Below are 12465 nucleotides of genomic sequence, written 5' to 3'. Positions count from 1 at the left end.
AGATTTATATAGTTTGTGAAGCTTTTAGATAAGCAGAAACATTATATGTTTTTAAAAGTACGATTTTGCAACTCACAAATCATGAAAAAGTTGCAGCTCTAAAGTGGTTTATTCGCTATATATCACAGACGCAGAAGTGTGTGATATATAACGAATGTGCACGGGCACACACAGGTGCACACAAAGGTGCAGGTGCGCACACACACACACACACGCACGGATACACACGATGTGACTGTGCAGAAGCAACTTACACAAAGAAGGCAACGACGCATGACCACAATATGGTCACACAATCAAGAAACTCTAAAAAAAATGATCAAGATAGAGTAGTTTGCAAAAGCACAATTTTAATTCAGTAATGACCAACGTGTGTATCATTCAATCCTGTGCAGATATGTTCTGTATAGAAATCTGCGTTTGTTTATTTATTTTACATATATATATATATATATATATATATATATATATATATATATATATATATATATATATATATATATATTTTTTTTTTTTTATTTAATGCATTTTTATATAGCGCAGACTTTACCCGAAGGTGTCAGAGCGCTGTACAATAGAACCAGTTACTTTACCTGAGAGAAATGGCACGAAATAAAACGTTACAAAAATAAACAGGAGAGGTAGGGTAAAACCATATAGGCAATAACACAATATCAAACACAGCAATCAAGGGTGGGGAATTAACAAGAAGAAATTACAAATTTACAATGATGAACTATCTTCTTAGAGGGGTCTGAGAATGAGGATATTAGTTCTGAAAGTGTCTTTGGAAGAGAAGAGATTTGAGGTCAGCTTTGAAAATCCGGATGGAGGTGGTGGCACAGAGCAATGGTGGAAGCGAGTTCCAGATTCTCACCGCATTACCTGAGAACGATTGAGCCATCGATCTTTCCCTTTTGAAGGCGGGGGACTCAAGCAGAAACTTTTCCGCATTCCGAGAAGGTCTCAAACCTCCTGACATTTTCAGTTTATTCGCCAGGTAATGAGGGGAGGAAGTGTCCAAGGCTTCATGGGTGATGCAGGCAGTTTTATAAATAGATCTTGCCTCAATGGGAAGCCAACGAAGAGAAGACAGGATAGGAATAATGTGGTCACTTCGTTTGGACCCTGAAATAAAGCTAGCTGCTGAATGGAGGACGGATTTGAGGGGGGAGAGGTGAGATTTTGGTAAGCCAGTCAGAAGAGAATTGCAGTAATCCAGTCTAGAGACAACTAGCGATTTGACCAATGTTTTTAGGTCTTTCTCCGGGAAGAACCAATGGATCCCCCACAGAAGGCGTAGCTGGTAACGTGCGTTCTTAGCCATGGAGCTGATGTGGGATATTAGGTTGAGTCTTTTGTCAAGTATGTCACCTAGGGATTTAGGGCTGCGGACAATGATCGGTTTATTGTTGAGTAAATTCAGCTGATCCATCCAGGATTGAACCGGAGGAGGGGAGAGAGAGGTACATAGGAGGAGGAATTCAGTTTTGGTGGGATTGAGAATGAGTTGGTGAACTAACATCCAGTTGTGAATAGAGTTGAGAGTAGAGTTGAATAGTGAGAGATCATGTGCGGAAGACAGATTGAGGTAGATTTTAGTGTCATCTGCATAGAGATGGTAGTGGATCTCAGATTTACCTAGGAGGTTCCCTAATGCTTCCAGATGGAGTTTAAAAACAAAATGGGTACAAGGATAGAACCTGGAGGGACGCCTTGGCCTGCCGCAAATAGAGACAAAATACTTTTTGCTATCTTGATCATTTGGGATCTGTCCGAGAGGAATGCGGCAAACCATTTAAACACTGTGCCTTCCACGCCCATGCTCTGTTGTAGAGTGTTAAGGAGGGTGTTGTGATTAACAGTGTCAAAGGCTACAGAGATGTCAAGAAGAATAAGAAGTCATGATTCCCTAGAATCGAGTATATGCAGCACATCATCAATCACTTGCATCAGGGCTGTTTCAGTGCTGCAATATTTAATTAAGCCAGACTGGAACACGTCAAGGAGATTATTGTCCATAATATGTAGGGAAAGTTATTTCGCAACACATTTTTTTGTGATTTTAGAAAGAAAAGGGAGGCTGGTGATGGGGTGAAAGTTGTTGAGATCGCATCTGCGGAGGTTTTTTTTAGAAGAGGGGTAACCTGTCCACCTGACCTGTTTTGAGGGCAGCAGGGAAGGAGCCTTGACTGAGGAAGAGGTTAACTAGCCTGGTCCAGTAAGAGAGAGTATTGGTGTACAAATCAATGGCGATGCCACAAGGGTTGGGGTCAGAGGAATGGTTGGAGGGTTTTGTTTCCAGGATGCATTTGAGGAGGTCATCTTCCGAGATGGCAGCAAAGTTCTGCTAAGTGACTAAGGATTTTCGCTCCTCAATGGGGTGGGGTGGGTGACCTGATCCACTAGTGATTTTACCTTTTCATCAAAGAATATAGCAAATTCTGCTGCTTTCTTTGAAGAATCCTCTGGCTAGATGGTTTGGGGAGAGCAGTTTGGGTTTTTGATGAGGTCAAAAAAATGTTTGGGTCTATTTTTGGCTGAGTCGAGGAGTGATCTGAAATGTGATGCTTTTCCTTGGAAGATGTGCCTGTGGTATTTGGATTTTGCTGAACGTAAAAGAGATAGATTGGTGGTGGGTGGAGGTTGTCTCCACTGTTTCTCCAAGATTCTAAGGTTTTTCCTTTCATCATAGAGAGCTTTATTGAACCAAGGTGCTGAGGGGGTGAGTCTTTTCCTTTTGCTTTGGAGTGGAGCAACTTTATCGATTTTGACTGCTAGGACTAAGGTGGTGATGGGAGGTGTGATCATTGACATCCATGTTAGGGTCTAGTCGAGGAAGTGATTGCAAAGCAGAGTCACACAGAGTGTCAAAATCAACAAGGTAGGTGCCCTTTTGGGTTATACAAAGGTTATTACGTGCGATACGTGAAAACGGAAGAGAATGAGGAAGTGGTCTGACCAGTCTACGTGGATAGGGGGAGCAATAGTGAGCAGGTCTGCTTTAGATATAACAAGGTCCAGAATTGAGCCCTTAGAGTGTGTAATTTCCGAGCAGTTTTGGAAAAGATCATTGGCTGAGAGAAAGGTGGCAAGCTTGTTGGCAGCCAAGTCTTCAAAAGAGCCCCAGTGTAGATTTAAGTCACCCAGGAAGATCTGTCTGTCACTTTGGGACAATTGGATACTGATGAAGTCGGTGAGTTCCTCCAAAAATGGAGAGCAGTTACCTGGTGGATGGTAGATGACATGGAACCTGAAAGGTGAGCCGTGATGTACTTGAAGTTCCAGGGATAGGCATTCAAATGTACGGAAGAGGATGGTAGGAAGGGCTTTGGTTTGAAGAGAGTTTCTGAAGATGATAGCGACACCTCCCCCAATTTTGTTAGTTCTGTTGTTTTTGAGGATAGAATAGTCGGTAATATCAGGATTTTTTAAAAAATCTGTTTACTGTTTATTAACTTTATGGAATTTACTTGCAATCCTGATTAAGGGGGGGCTTGCTCATATGGAAGAATTGTGATTGTCATATTTTAATTGTTTCATAGCTAATTTTATGTACTTTTATGATCTGTACTCAAGAGATCGAATAAAGTTTATAAATTAAATAAATGAAAATGAGTAGTCAGTAGGTATCAGAAGATCAAACAAAGTATGAGAGGAGTCATTAAACAAGGTCTCAGTGAAGAAGAGCATGTCAAGATTGTGGTGGGTGATAGTGTAGGAAATCTCCAGTTTGTGCCTGATTGCAAATCTGCAGTTGTGGAGCAAACAATGCAGCTTTGACACAACTATTTTGGTGATGGGGGTGTTTGGGCTATTAAGGGAGATAGGGATAAGATTATTGTTTGAGGGTGCCAGGGAAGAAGAGGGAGGCTGGTTAGATTTACGAGATCGTCTGAATTGAGAATTGAGTAGGATTATTAGGAGGGGAAATTGGAGGGGGATTGACGTTGGTAGACTTGTAGCTACCCAGTAAGTTGGCGATGTCTGTGGAGGACAGACTGTGGTTGGCTTTATTGGGGTGCGGGAGCAAGGAACTCCTTGGGAGGTTGTTAGGGAAGTGAGATATCTTAGCACTTAGAAGTGAGATGGACGCTACAAGCTGGGAGATGGAAGATATGAGAGGATCATGTTTATTTTCCAGGTAGAGGAGGGCTGAGTACAAAGTGTTGGGAGGCTCGCTGGTTAAGGGAGGGAGTGCAGTAGGCGATCGAGGACAGGAAGAGGTGGGGGAATGGGGGTGCTATTGGGGTGCAGGGGTCGAAGGTAAGGTTTACCTGTCCTCAGTTTATAATTATGGTCATTTTCTACTTGTTCAGATAGTTGGACGAGCCAGAAGGCTTTGTGAGAGTCTTTTCAAAAAGCGGGCATTACAAGATGGTGAGATGCAGACAGCTCACATCTGAGAGAGCCATCTCAGAGTCAAACTCAATGTATTTCAAAACAATCATTGAGAGGACCAAAAGGTTTAACTCTTTGTTAGGGATCTGGTGATAGTTGAGTGCCTTTGTGTGCCTTGCACCCAACTGTCTTAGAAATAAAATCCCACATTTAAGCATCATCCTAGCCACCTTGATTATCAGACTCTGTGGTAGCATGAGGGCATTTCATCAGTTTGAAATCAAATGGGCCAAGAGGTCGTTCAGCCCTCTCCTCCATGAACATATATAGCTACACAACGCCCGCAGAGCACCATGTTCTTTCAGGGAAGCAGAAAGCGGTGCCACTGAATGCTCCAGGTTCTCTCCTTCCACTGGTGATGGCTCTGTCAGAAGCCGAAGGTATGGTATCGGGTGGATGAACAGCACTCCATTCAATATAGTTTGTCATGGATGGGTCTCACACTTTCCTCCATCTACGATTGTCTTAAGAGAAAAAAAATGATAAATTGTACACCTTTTCCATCAAAATGTCTCTTCTTTATATTAGTTTGCTGTTTTTGACAACTCCAAAAACTTGTTTATGGTTTGTGGGAGGAGTAAAATGCATCTTAATGTCCTGAATGCCTTGCTTATTGAATGCCGCAAAGCTCCTCGTTGTACATCTGCAATCATATTTTACACCTTCTGGATGTATGAGTGTGGCTTTAAAACAAAATTAAAAGTAGTGCATGCTAAATGACTACACATTGCCATTTAAACCGCTCTTTTTTATCATGACTGCAGAGCCAGGGTGCACAAGGACAACATCTGCTTAAAAAGTTCAATTCAATTTTCATTCATCAAAATATTGCACAAATCTCAAGTTCTGTAACGTGCAGGCCTTTTACCTTCACATACTAGTTCTTGTAGTTTTGCATTTTCAAATGCAAAACGTTCAGTAGCAGACTGGAATTGAAAAACAGGACTGTCTAATTGACAGTAGAGTATGTGAGATCTATGAATAACCCATGCTGCAGAACAAGAGCAAGAATGAATATTTCTCTGTTTAAATGTCAACCCTATATACTCTCTGCTTGGTTGGGGAATTACATTTGTTAAAAATGATAACACAATGTTGCATAACGCACCCCAACACACTTTCTTTTTAGTAAGTGCTGTAACATATGTAACTATTACTTAACTTGATGGTACTCGGTTTACTAACTACAAAAGGTTGAGTTGACCGTGGCAGTGTTCACCACCTGCAGATCACATCAAATGTTTGAAGTGAATGTTAACTGAGACATCTGGCCTGGCCAACTTGGAGGTGTGTTTGGTGAGGCAGCTGGGCAGTGGTTTCTCAAGATTTAGCGGAATTAAGAATAATCTTTCTAGAGCAGTGATTCTTAAACTGTGATCTGCAGACCCATTGGGGTCTGTGACTACTACTCAGGGTGTGTGTGATGTAAGAAAAATAAACTGTCCCCAAGCTCAGGAGCACTTTAAAATTTTAAAATATCATACGGGGTTGAAGGCCCATGCTAAAGAGTTCTTGATGTTCCCTCTAATTAGGTGATAATAAAAATGTCATGGTAGTTGTGGTTAATATACTTGCTGGAGTGGTTTAGGTTTTGTCTTGAGGAAGTTTTGATTCATCACAAAAAAGGTTACATCCGCCTGCTGCAAAGCACAACGTTTAGCATGCAGATCACAGATTTGTATTCTATTTGGATAATTCAGTGGGTTAATGATTTTGCCATGGAGATCCATTTTTTTACTTGCATAAAATGTAATCCCTCTAATATAGCACAGTAACCAGCAGCAGACAGCTGAACGCAAACGTCAAGGAATCAGTTTAGAAATGTATTGTATTTGTCCCCTCGATCTCGTTTTATTCTAAAAATTTTGTGCCCTTGTGTAGTAATATTTTTTAATTAGGGCAAGCAACCCAACCATTCAGCAAAGTAGCTCTTTAAAAAAATATGAGTTAGGGGCTATGAAGAGATGAGGGGCACTGTAGGTGGATGGTAGTGAGGAGTTCCATGGTAAAGTAGGCTATTTTGGGGGAGTCAACAAAGATTGCTGCTATGGGTACCATCAATGCTAATGGATTGAAGCTGAATTTTAAGTTTTAAAATGCTCTATAAATATGAAGGAATTAAAAACTGGAGGCTAAAAATTAAGTTGATATTATTAGCTTGATTTACTAGAACAGCACAAGTACATCAAGCAGTTGTTAGAATGATTACTGGACTCAATTGAAACCAAAAATAGAGGTTGCATTAAAGGCAAAAAATACAAAGCAATATAGTGGAGCATAGCATATACCTTTGTCTTTTAGAAATGAACTCAACTTCCGAAAATCTCCGACCTTCCCATTAATTATAGTTGAATTTTTTGTGTGTGGATTAAATAAAAATACTTAATAATTTATGTGTTTGTTTGATGTATACTTGTTTTTGTAGTTTTGTGTATTTGTTTGAGATTTCCATCGTAGAAATTATTTAGGTACGGGTCAACAGTGATTGAGTGGGGACCCACAGAAGTCAAAAGGTTAAGGACAGTTCTTCTAGAGTGTTCACTACTAGGTATGTATTGTGTAAGTGACCAGAAAAGAGATGCACAACGTAACATTGTAACAGATACACATGATTTGCGCCATAGTAGTTAGATGAGGGGTGTTCAGAGAAATAGAATAGTGAGAATTAGTGGCAAAAAAGATTTAATAGTAGCAGATACCTAGTGACAGCAATTAATATACACATAATGTTCAAGATTTAAAAAAAAGTTTTGCAATTGACACATTTAAATCAGAGCCAGAAGGGCTCATTGATGCGAGACGGACGAAGACCTGGGGCCATATTCATGAAAAAGAGCGGGCAAAGAGGCTCCTGAAAAAGCCCCCTGAACTTTAAAACAAATCATGGATGGAGGCAAATGACTCAGTGGTCCCAGGGACCACTGTCTGCCCTGAAAAAATGAAACGAAAAATGTTTCATTTTTTTGTTTAAGTGCATCCCATTTTCCTTTAAGGAAAACGGACTGCATTAAAAAAAAAATCTGCTTTATTTAAAAGCAGTCCCAGACATGGAGGTCTGCTGAGCCCAGCAGGCCACTATACCTGGGAGGGCCATCCATTCTCAATGGGGTTGTAAATTGCAAGTGCCTCATGAATACTGATGAGGCTTGCAATTTGCGACCCCATTGAGAATCGCAAACAGTGTCTCTAAAACAGTTAAACATGTCATTTTGCGAGTCACAAATTGCGACTCCCAATTGAGCGCAATTTGCGACTTGCAATTGAGCACTATTTGAGACTCGCACTCTGACATGGTTGTACATCTGGCCCTAGATGATTAGTCAGTAATGTCGCTAAGTATTATAGTATTACTGATGTGCTGCTCGATCAACATAACTAAATCGCTTTTGCAACGCTTTAATTTTTATGCGGTTATCCCCAAACTTGATGATGTTCTTCCAAGACCAGCTATTTTATCTTCTTCTGTTATCATAGTTTACACCGTGTGGCTTTTCAGAGCCTCTTTGTGCACTTTTTAAAAGCCCCATTATGTCTCCCCTTTTCAGTTGTGCTTGCTTCCAGCACACATCTTCGCTTCAGTAACATGCCACGGAGGTTTCTTCCTTGGGTCTTGAAAGCGGAGTTTGTCTGAGGCAGCGGGATACTTATCTTTCTGTACATTTAGTTGGCCCTGCTTATCTTAAAGCCCTTAAGTTTAGCTAAAAAATCTGCAGAATTAGCTTGTGTGTTTGTGTTTGCATATATGTTTGCACACCTAAGTCCTCAAGCAAACGCAGCACTAAGTTGCCTGCCTGTGAAGCAGTCTCAACAGTTTTTTTTTATCTCTGCCAATTAACAGCCAGACTCAGCTCTCCACTTTTGTTCAGATAATGTATTTGTGATTGGGTTCAAGTATGTACAGTTGTTAAGATTATAGAATTACTTTCACCAATAAGCTCGAGTAAAAGCAATACAATACATTTTTTAAATTAAATCAGAGCCATCTTTTCACTCGTGTGAATAGTATCAATGCTTCTCGAAAAGCCAAGCTGATTAATGTTATATTCACATTAGAATGATCTCTGGACTCTCTTTCCCCATACATCAAAGCCGGGGACATTTTTTGAACGAAATCTTTTATGCAAGATCCATGTGCCAACAATATTAAGGGCCCTATTACGATGTTGATTGGTGGGCTTCTGTCCGCTTGTCGGAGGCTCACCGACCAGCATCGTAGGTTTAAAGTCCAACCGCCTAATGCCACTGTAGGCGGTCAGAGTCTAAACCGGCTGGTCAGACTGACTGGCTTCTGACGGGCTCAAGCAGGCTGCACATAATCCCCTATGGACGGTGTTTCCACCGTGGGGATTATGATGTCGGTTTCCAACAGGCTTTGCATGTCGGGCTTTCTGACATGAAAAGCCGGTCAGAAAGTGACTTTGGGCCCTCATGCCTCAGCAGCGGTTGGGGGCTGGGGTGCACCTATGATGACCCTCTGTTAATCCCTGCACCATGTGACAGGCACCATACGGTGCCCGCCAGGAGGTGCAGGAATAAAGAGAAAATCCAATCTCTATGGAAACTTGCGACCGCACCATGTGCACTCACATCGTGAATGCTGTGCCGGGACCTGACTGGAAGTCGGTTGGTCCCGAGACCACAGCGATGTTAGTCGGAGGCCGACATCATAATGAGCCCCTAAATGTCATAAATGATGTCATAGAACATGTCATCAGTATTGTGATATGTGAGGTCGTAAGCAGTGGATGGCAAGAGCGCAATTTATAGTTGGTTCTGCTAACAACAACTAGTGAATTTCTGTGGTTTTTTCTGTGTTGTTTTTTAGTCCAAAAGTTAATTTTGTCACTGACATATTCACCTAACTATAATGTTATTTTAACCTTTATATTTTTCAGTGACTTACTAACATTTTTTTATAAACAAAAACAGATCATTTATTACCATCTAACTGTAACACTACTTTAACCTTTTTTTTGTCAGTGAATTTCTAGAATTTTTTTTAACATAAAGGAATATTTTATTACTATACCCAAAGCCAAACCCCCAAGTTTGGCTATGCACAGTGGGGGGTTGGCCGCAGGACCTTGTCACGAGTGATGAAATATATGAGGTCATAAGCAGTGCATGGTGGGTGCATAAGTTATAGCTAGCTTGTAACAATAACTGTTTAGTTTCACTGGTTTGGTATGGGTGAAATCTAAGGCTAACTATTACACTCCTGTAAGCTTTGTTTTTTCAATTAATTTATTAAGCTTTTTTTAATTCTATTTCCTAACTATAATGTCCTTGTAACCTGTTTTTATCATTTAATTTCTATGTTTTTTAATGTTATTTCCTAACTATAAGTTCCTTGTAACCTTTGTTTTTTAGTGAATTTCTAAGTTTTTTAAAAATTTTTAATTCATAACTGTACCCTTTAACCTTAGAGAGTGAGTGTGTTAGTGAATACATGTGTCTCAGTGGGTGTGTATGTGAGTGAGTGAGTGTGGGATTTTCCCAATGGTTGTGTGGATGGGTGTGTGAGTATCTGAGTGGGTCTGGGATTGCTGCATAAATGTTTCACTGGTGGTGTGAGTGCTTGCATGAGTGTCTGAGTGGGTCTGGGAATGTGTCTGTGAGTGTCTGAGTGGGTGTCTAAGTGTGTGCATGAGTGTTATAGTGAGTGTCTGAGTGGATTTGGGAATGGGTGTGACAGTGTCTGAGTGAGTTTCATAGTGCCTCCATGAGTCTGTTAGTCAGTCAGTGAGTGAGTGCATGTGTGTCTGAATGAGTCTGTGAGTAGGTGCACAAGTGTCTAAGTGGTCTGTCAAGTGTGTGAGTCTCTGAGTGGGAGATGGAGTGTCTGAATTGGTCTGTGAGAGGGTGTATCACTCTCTGAGTAGATCTGTGAGTAAGTGTTAGTATATGAGTGGGTCTGTGAGTGGGTTCCTGAATGTCTCAGTAGATCTGTGAATGGGTATATAATTGAGGGGCTGTGAGTGGATGGATAAGTCTCTGACTTTGTGAGTGCCTGTCTGCATGTGTGCCTGTTTGGATCTGTGAATGGGTGCATACATTTCTGAGTATATGAATGAGTGGGTGCATGAGTGTCTGAGTGGTTCTCTGAGTGGGTTTGGGAGTATATGAGTGGGTCAGCGAGTGTGTGCATGAGTCTCTGAGTGGGTCTGTGAGTGTTTGAGTAAGTCTGAGAGTGGGTGCCTAAGTGTCTGATAGGCTCTGCGAGTGGATGTATGAGTGTCAGAGAGTGTCTGTGAGAGGAGAGTTGAGTGTCTGAGTGGGTCTATAGGTGGGTGTAAGTGTGTGAGTGGGTCTCTGAATGGGTATGTGAGTAATCTGTGGGGATCTCTGAGAGAGTGCATGAGTGTCTGACCAGGTTTATGAGTGAGTGCATGAGTGCTTCAGTGGGCCTGTGAGTGAGTGCATTAGTGTCTGAGTGAGTGTACAACTATTCTTGTTTCCTTTTTTTCACCATATTCACAAATTCATTGAGACATTACATGGGGCCCATGCTGAGCATCATGACACATTTGCAAATATCACATGTGTAAAAACATTTTTTTTTGATATTCTGAATGGGTGTCACACAACCATCCCTATTTTCCAGCCAAGGGGTCAAGGTAAGTCTACCACTTTTGTTCTTTTTTTTCAGCCCCGGAGACCATGTTCTGTCACTTAAAATGGTGGCCTTAACTCTCTGCTCAGGTTATGGTCAGTCAATCACAGCATTCTTTTTGGCGCACGCATTCATAATTCGTCACAAATTAGTCGCGAACCACATATGCAAATTTGAATTTCCTTTAATATCCCCAAAACTACTGAATGGATTTACACCAAATAACAAAAAGTTTGCTTTTCTGGACCATGGGCTACCTTTCTGCCAAATCGGATGTAATTCCATCCAGTGCTTCGGGCTGTAGTCGTGTTCAAAATCCCTTTAGGAATTAAAATGGGAAACAAATTTTTTGACCCACCCCTTTTCTCGATTCCCACTAGATGGATTTCCTCCAAGCCTTCCATGTACAACAATACCCTAGAGGACACTTTTGTTGGAACACTTCATGAAGGTTTGTCAAATCTCGCTTAAGATATAGCCAAGTTAAAAAGTGATTTTTCTGTGGAAAATAGGTTAAAACTATCACTACCTGCTAGTGACCTCCAGTAGGTAAGATATATATATATATATATCTATATTACCTACTGGTGGTCGCCAGTAGGTAGTTACAGTTAGGACCTATTTTCCATAGGAAATCCGCAACATTCTATTTGGAATAACTTTGGCGCCGGTTGACGAATGTTCGTGAAATTTTAAAAACTGGTGAGGCGCTTCGGTCCGCTCCTATCCTGAAAGTCTTGAGGTGATTTGTGAAGCAGGGGCTAAGAAAAAAGGGTGGTCCCAATGCAATTTTCCATAGGTACTGTTCATCGCGGCCACAGCTCGAACAGCTGAATGGAATTACACTAAATTTGACAAAGTTGTAGTCCTTGGTACAGACTTGTGCCTTTTGCTTATATGGTGTAAATCTTTTCAGTAGCTCCTGAGAAAATTACAATTAAAAGTACATATATATCTATGGCCTCGGTGGATCTGCGCATCTTGTGCAGATTATAAGCGCACAGTCCCGATCATGCCCTGAATCCTGATTGGCTGTCAAGTAGTTGTCAACATTCAAATCCAGGAAGTGTTGGCAGCCATTTTGAGCTTCTGTAGAAGCAAAGATTTAGAAATTATTGGAACAAGTGTTTAAAACGTATAAAGGGGGCAGGAAAGAAATATGTTAACCCTCTAGACCTGTTTAGGGGGTTCCAAAAGGACCCCTAGGGCCCAAAAAAGAATTTTTTTTTGTTGAAAAAAATGGAGAAATGTGCGCTGGTTGCATGGATCTGCCGTAAAAAAAATAAAAACAAAGCATGGGCTCCTATGCTTCTTTAAAAATTAGATACCTGGGAAGGAGAAATCTCGGGGTCTAAAATATTGCATTTTAAGCGGGGCCGAGAAAAAAGGGGGGGTCTCAAAACGTGTTGTCCCCATGAAATTTTTCATAGGAGTCATTCATCATGGCTACA

This window comes from Lissotriton helveticus, chromosome 7 (assembly GCF_964261635.1).
Source record: "Lissotriton helveticus chromosome 7, aLisHel1.1, whole genome shotgun sequence".
Classification (NCBI taxonomy): Eukaryota; Metazoa; Chordata; class Amphibia; order Caudata; family Salamandridae; genus Lissotriton; species Lissotriton helveticus.
The sequence above is the reverse complement of the archived record's forward strand: the minus strand, read 5'-3'. Positions refer to the sequence as shown.